Source organism: Calonectris borealis, chromosome 32 (genome assembly GCF_964195595.1).
Source record: "Calonectris borealis chromosome 32, bCalBor7.hap1.2, whole genome shotgun sequence".
Classification (NCBI taxonomy): domain Eukaryota; kingdom Metazoa; phylum Chordata; class Aves; order Procellariiformes; family Procellariidae; genus Calonectris; species Calonectris borealis.
In genome coordinates, this window is record NC_134343.1 from 85,161 (window position 1) to 91,468 (window position 6,308).

Consider the following 6,308-nt stretch of genomic DNA (forward strand, 5'->3'; position numbering starts at 1 on the left):
ATCATGGGGTCCAGGGGTCAGGTGAGGCACGCACACACGCTCTCGTATCTGCAGATGCAACGGGAAGCATTTGGGTTTTGTCCATCCATCTCCTACATCATCCAAAGACTCTGACCAAACAAGGAGCCCACCTGGAAAGCCACCTGCATCATCCTCAGCTGGGTGTTCAGTGTCTCCTTGCAGTGTCCCAAGCTGGGGTGCACAGAAAGTATTGGGGGGGGCGGAAAAATGAAAACCTCCAGTCATTTAATACCTAATTAATTCAAGCAAATTGTATGATTTTTTTTTTTTTATCAAGGAGGGAGTAATCTGATCAGCCTGATTATACTGATGGGCCAAGAAGCTGTCACCGTGACATTTTGTTGACAGTCTGTAGGAAAACCCACTCCAAACGCCCACCACCAGAACTGGCGAGTAGAGCTGGTTGAAAAAGATGGGGAAAGCTTGAAGATCCCTGCCTGTTTTTTGAATCTTGTAACGAAAAAGAAGCTTTTGCAAGAAAGACAAAAAAAAAAAAAAAAATCCAGGGAAATTTTCAGTAAATTCCATTATGGGAAAAAAGAAAAATAAAATTAAAACAAACAAAAACCCACCCCAAACCAAAAAAAAAAAAAAACCACAAAACTGAAGTCTGCAGTTTATTCCCTTCACCCATACCAGGAGCTTCAGCTATGAAGGTCCTTTTTCTCAGAATGGTGGAAAAGGGCTGATTCGGGACAAACCTCCCTCTGGACAAACTCTCCCCTCCAAAGGGGAGACGGGGGTGGGTACAATTGCTTCCTTTGCAAAGCTGAATTTCAGACATCCAAGAAGAACGTCCGCTTCGGAGAGAAACCAAAACCTTCCATCACCAAGAGGTGAGGAGACGTGTGACTTGAGAACGGTCCATGCTTATTTGGGAGCGCGTTTCTCAGAAGCGATCCACCCCATTCCGGTCACTACCAGGAATGGTAGGACCTGCTCTACCCGGGCAGAAACGTTTGGTCTCGAGGCCAACAAGAGAGTTGGCCCCCCCCTGCCAGGGGCCAACGCCAACTGAGCTTCGGGCTGTAAACTCGCCTTTGACACGGTCCCCCGCAGCATCCTTCTCTCTAAACTGGAGATTTGATGGGTGGACTGGCCGATGGGTGAGGAGTTGGTTGGATGGTCACATCCAGAGAGTGGTGGTCAACGGCTCAATGTCCAGATGGAGATCGGGGACGAGTGGGGGTCTGTATTGGGACCGGTACTGTTTAATACCATCATCAGTGACATAGGTGGTGGGATCGAGTGCACCCTCAGCACATTTGAGGATGACACCAAGCTGAGTGACACGCCTGAGGGACGGGATGCCATCCAGAGGGACCTGGACAAGCTGGAGAAGTGGGCCCGTGTGAACCTCATGAGGTTCAACAAGGCCAAGTGCAAGGTCCTGCGCCTAGGTCGGGGCAACCCCTGGGATCAATCCAGGCTGGGGGATGAAGGGATGGAGAGCAGCCCCATGGAGAAGGGCTTGGGGGGACGAAAAGCTGGACGTGAGCCGGCAACGTGCGCTCGCAGCCCAGGCGGCCGACCGTCTCCTGGGCTCCATCACCAGCAACGTGGCCAGCAGGGCGAGGGAGGGGGTTCTGCCCCTCTGCTCTGCTCTGGTGAGACCCCCCCGTCAGTGCTGCGTCCAGCTCGGGGGTCCTCAGCGCAGGACAGACAGGGACCTGTTGGAGCGGGTCCAGAGGAGGCCATGAAGATGATCAGGGGGATGGAACGCCTCTCCTATGAGGAAAGGCTGAGGGAGTTGGGGTTGTTCAGCCTGGAGAAGGGAAGGCTTCGGGGAGACCTTTTTGCGGCCTTGCCCCTTAAAGGGGGCTCATAAGAAAGATGGGGACAGACTTTTTAGCAGGGCCTGTTGTGACAGGACAAGGGGGAATGGTTTTAAACTAAAAGAGGGGAGATTTAGACTAGATATAAGGAAGAAATGTTTTACAATGAGGGTGGTGAGACACTGGCACAGGTTGCCCAGAGAGGTGGTGGATGCCCCATCCCTGGGAGCATTCAGGGTCAGTTTGGACGGGGCTCTGAGCACCCTGATCTGGTTGAAGATGTCCCTGCCCATGGCAGGGGGTTGGACTGGACGACCTTGAAAGGTCCCCTCCAACCCAAACCATTCTATGATTTAGCCTTCAAACAAGCTGCCACACAAAGTTCCTGGCATCCATAGCGCAGGACCCCTGGAGACCTTTGTCTTGCAGCCATCCAGGCCCTTTGTCAGGTCTACAGGAGAACCTGGTGCCAAAGGACAGGCTGGAACCTCTCCCTTGCTCTGCAGACCAGGATCGTGGATCTCCTTCTAAAGAGCAGTCCTCCACCCTCGTCAGCGGCAACGAGCTTGGTGCCAGAACCATTTGGTGGAGTCTTCTGGCAGCGGGGGAGATGAGATCATCATAATAGTCCTTTTTCTAACCTGCTTCCCCCCCGATGAACCCACATTAAACACCTCATTTGGAGCCAGAACAAAAACTCCGCGGCACGCAACCACCGCCACCTCCGACCTGCCAACTGGAAGCGCCAACGTTGCAAGCCAACCGGCCGGCAGGAACGCCTTCCTAATGACGCCCGTACCTCACCGTTAAGCTCCCACCCGCCAGCTCCCAGCAGGACATCACCTCTCGTGGCAACAAGGAGCATCCCAAACACTCCGCTTATTTCCGACGGGAGATTTTGAACGAAAGCAGTGGCAACCCCAACTACAGGAGCCTGGGACTTCTTCCGCCTCGCTCCGCTCCAAGCGTTAGGTTATAAACAACACGCAATCCACGTCTAAAAAACATCCCGACGGCTCTGAAAACAGCCCAGATCTACCAGCTTTAGGAGCATCAGTGCAAAGCCCAGGGGGGGGGGATGAGATTTTTTTCCCCCCCGCCCCGGGGGAAAAGTGTGGGTTCAGCGTGCGGCAGCTCCGTCCCCACGTGCGCGTCGCCGAAACCAGGCGCGGAATGGGCCCTCTCGCGGTAAGCGCAGCAAGCGAGCGCTGCGCCGGAGAAAAATCCTCCAGCCGCGGTGTCAGACAAGCTGGTAGGTAGCAGAGAGAAAATACTGCACTGCCTGCGGCGAGGCTGGCAATCTCCGAGTCACCCGGGCTACCAACCTGGAAAATCATACGGAAGATTAAGAACATATAATTTCTTCCTAAATTATGAAAAGGCGGGGGAAAAAAAATAATGGCCAGTTGCCGGTGAATTATGATCATCCAGGCACATTAAAAAATTGAGCGTTAAGTGCAACCACTCTCCACTACCACTTTTTTTTTTTTTTAAAGACTATAGAAGGTATTTTTAAGGTTTAAAAATAGATCAAGTACCCTACATGCTTCATAGCAAGAGTTTTCACTCATATACCTCCAGCTGCAGAATGCAAAAAAAAAAAAAATTCAGCTGGGATAGGAGATTTTGGGGCTCTTTTAGAGCAAAATCTTCCTTTGCTAAAACACAACCCCATTTCCAAATTGATTTTCTGGGTAACGAAGCCCCCAATTCCTCTGCTGCTCGGCTCCCCGGCATGCCGTCGGAGGAGGTTTCCCCCTGTTTGAGCAAATTCCGTCCAGCTGCGCGGTCTGTGCAGCCTTTTCACTATTTCGGTTGCGGAGAATCACCTTAGCCAGTCTCAATGACAACGCTGTCGCCCCCGACACGAACGCTACACGCTCCCCTGTAACGGTAGCGTCAGTCGCTCCACGCCAGAGAGCAAACGAACCTAAAGGGTTGATTTCGCTCCGATGTTAAAACACCGGCTGCGATCGCAAGCTCGCCCGTGGCCTTTTACGCCCCTCCGCAACACGCCATCCTCGGGCGGTAGCACCGCGGGAAGGACACGCCGCGCTCGACACCCCGCAAAAAATGGGATTGCAAAACCGAGCAAGTGGACGTTGCCATCCAGAAGGAAAGAAAAGGGGAGGGGGAAAAAAAATTAAAAAATCACGGAAAGCAAGATGAAAGCATCAGTAACCATCGTTCCAACGACTCCGAACCGCTCGCTAGGAGCCCTTCTGCCCGGTAAAAATCTACTCCAGCCACCTGTACTTCAAATTCAGCGGCTCAAGCTGCATTCTGACGGATCCACGCGTGCCTGCGACGGTAAGGGTGGATCTCTCTTCGGGGCGAAGCGTTAAAACCGAGCCCAGCAGCGGAAGGCACGTCTGACAATGACACTGCAATTTATCACGAACTATTCAAGGGAGGGGTGGGGGGGGGGGTGTGAAAAAAATAAGAAACCACGAAACCATCGCTCTGAGCTGGTCCCTTCCCTATTATTCTTACCCCACACGATGCCCGGAGTGTTAAAAGCCAGAAAGTCTGGAGGACAAACATTGGGGGGGTGGGAGCGCCCCAGCTCCCCCAGTGATGCTCGGCTGCGGCGGTGGGTGAAGGAGGATGGGGGGCACCGGCTCCTTCCCGGCTCCAGCCCCCCGGCAAACCCCCTCCCGCACCCGTGGAAGCCCCCCCCCCCCCCCGCTCACCTTTCCCACGGCCAGCCTAGAGGGGCGGCTCGCCCCGCACCGCTCCGCCCGTTTCCCCGCCGTCCATGGTCGGTTGGGCTCCAGCTCCGCCGTTCTCCCGGCGGAGCAACCCGCACCGGCGGAGCCGGGCAGAGCCGCTGCCGCAGGGGCCGCCCCGCCCCGGCTCCGCGCAGCGGCGGTGGAGGAGGAGGAGGAGGAGGAGGATGGAGGAGGAGGAGGATGGAGGAGGAGGAGGATGGAGGAGGAGGAGGATGGAGGAGGAGGCGCGCCCCGCGCCCCGCCCTACGGCCGCAGCCCCGCTGCGGCGACCGAGGAGGGGAGACTCGTTGCCCACCCGCTGGGTACCCCCAGGGCATCCCGCTCCCCGGTGGTCCAGAGCCCATCAGCATCACCCCGGTGATGGGCAAACCCGCTGCGAGCTGGGTAGAGCGGCTGAGGAATTAGGGTTGTGCCTTAATTGGTTGTTAATTACAAGGCGCTTAGCAGATGCTTTAGATATTTAAAAAAAAAAAAAAAAAAAAAAGAAAGAAAAGGTAAAAGCGGGGTTAAGGGCCTTCATTTGGTACTGGTGACGCCCAGGGGAGGCTGGTGGGGGTCGGTCTCTTCTCCCAAGTAACGAGGGGTGGGATGAGAGCAAACGGCCTCAAGTTGTGCTCAGGGGAGGTTTAGATTGGATATTCGGAAAAATTTCTTCACTGAAAGGGTTCTCAAGCCTTGGAACAGGCTGCCCAGGGAAGTGGTTGGGTCACCATCCCTGCAGGTATTGAAAAGACGTATAGATGTGGTGCTTAGGGACGCGGTTTAGTGGTGGGACGCGGTTTAGTGGTGGGACGCGGTTTAGTGGTGGGACATGGTTTAGTGGTGGGATGAGGTTTAATGGTGGGACATGGTTTAGTGGTGGGATGAGGTTTAATGGTGGGACATGGTTTAGTGGTGGGATGAGGTTTAATGGTGGGACATGGTTTAGTGGTGGGATGAGGTTTAATGGTGGGACATGGTTTAGTCGTTGACTTGACAGTGCCAAGTTTACAGTTGGACTCGATGATCTTAAGGGGCTTTTCCAACCCAAATGATTCTATTCTGGTCCAGAGCTGCAGAGCATCTCGGGGGCTTCAGAGGGACCAGGCTGGTTCGGGTCTTGGACCACACCTTATATTGGGTCAGGTTGGGCTTGGTGGAACATTTTGGTTGGGTTTGTATCTTATGTAGCTTGAAGAACGCAAATGTGGAGGGGTGATGTTGTTGGTCTGTCTGTATGGCTGTGTGAGCGGTGGGATGCTGAGCGGACCCCCGGGGCACAGGGTCCCTCAGCCGCAGAAGCGGCATCTCGTAGTGAGAAAGTGCCTCTCGTTCTCACGGGTGTAAAATGTAGGAGTAGGTAGTGAAATTCATGGAGGCAAGGAAAAACAAAAAAAACACCTGCAAAATCCCCCCCTGGCTGTGCTGGAGGAATCTTGGGTCAAAGCAAGGACAAACTCTCCAAAGCCTCACTTCATTTTTTAAGTGAGGGATTTTTAAGCGTAACGGATGTAAAGTCTGTGTTTCGAGGGGTTTTCTTTGTTTTAAGACAACACCTTGTCTGTTGGTATGGATAATGGCTTACCACAAAGCAGACTCACCTACTAAGTCACTTCATTACAGGACTCCGAGCGAATTTCAGCCTGCCCTGTGGAAAGTTTTGGGGAATGAGAATTGTTGCTGTATCGCTCCTCTCCCGTGACTCATGCCTTGATAATACCAAGTACAAAAAAAAAAAAAAAAATATCTGGAGACGTGATTCATGCTCCTGAAGAGGCCAGAATAGGGCAGGATAAAATAT

The 6,308-nt window shown here is 53.5% G+C and overlaps 1 protein-coding gene across 1 annotated transcript in view; it reads right to left on the reverse strand.

Annotated features, from left to right (window-relative positions):
- LOC142074029 (leucine-rich repeat and fibronectin type III domain-containing protein 1-like protein) overlaps positions 1-4,652 on the reverse strand; it is a 60,965-nt gene extending 56,313 nt beyond the window's left edge. The window contains exon 1 of the mRNA XM_075134403.1: positions 4,490-4,652. The gene's annotated coding sequence lies outside the window, so the exon portion shown is untranslated. The remainder of the gene's footprint in view (positions 1-4,489) is intronic.
- Positions 4,653-6,308: the final 1,656 nt, after the last annotated feature.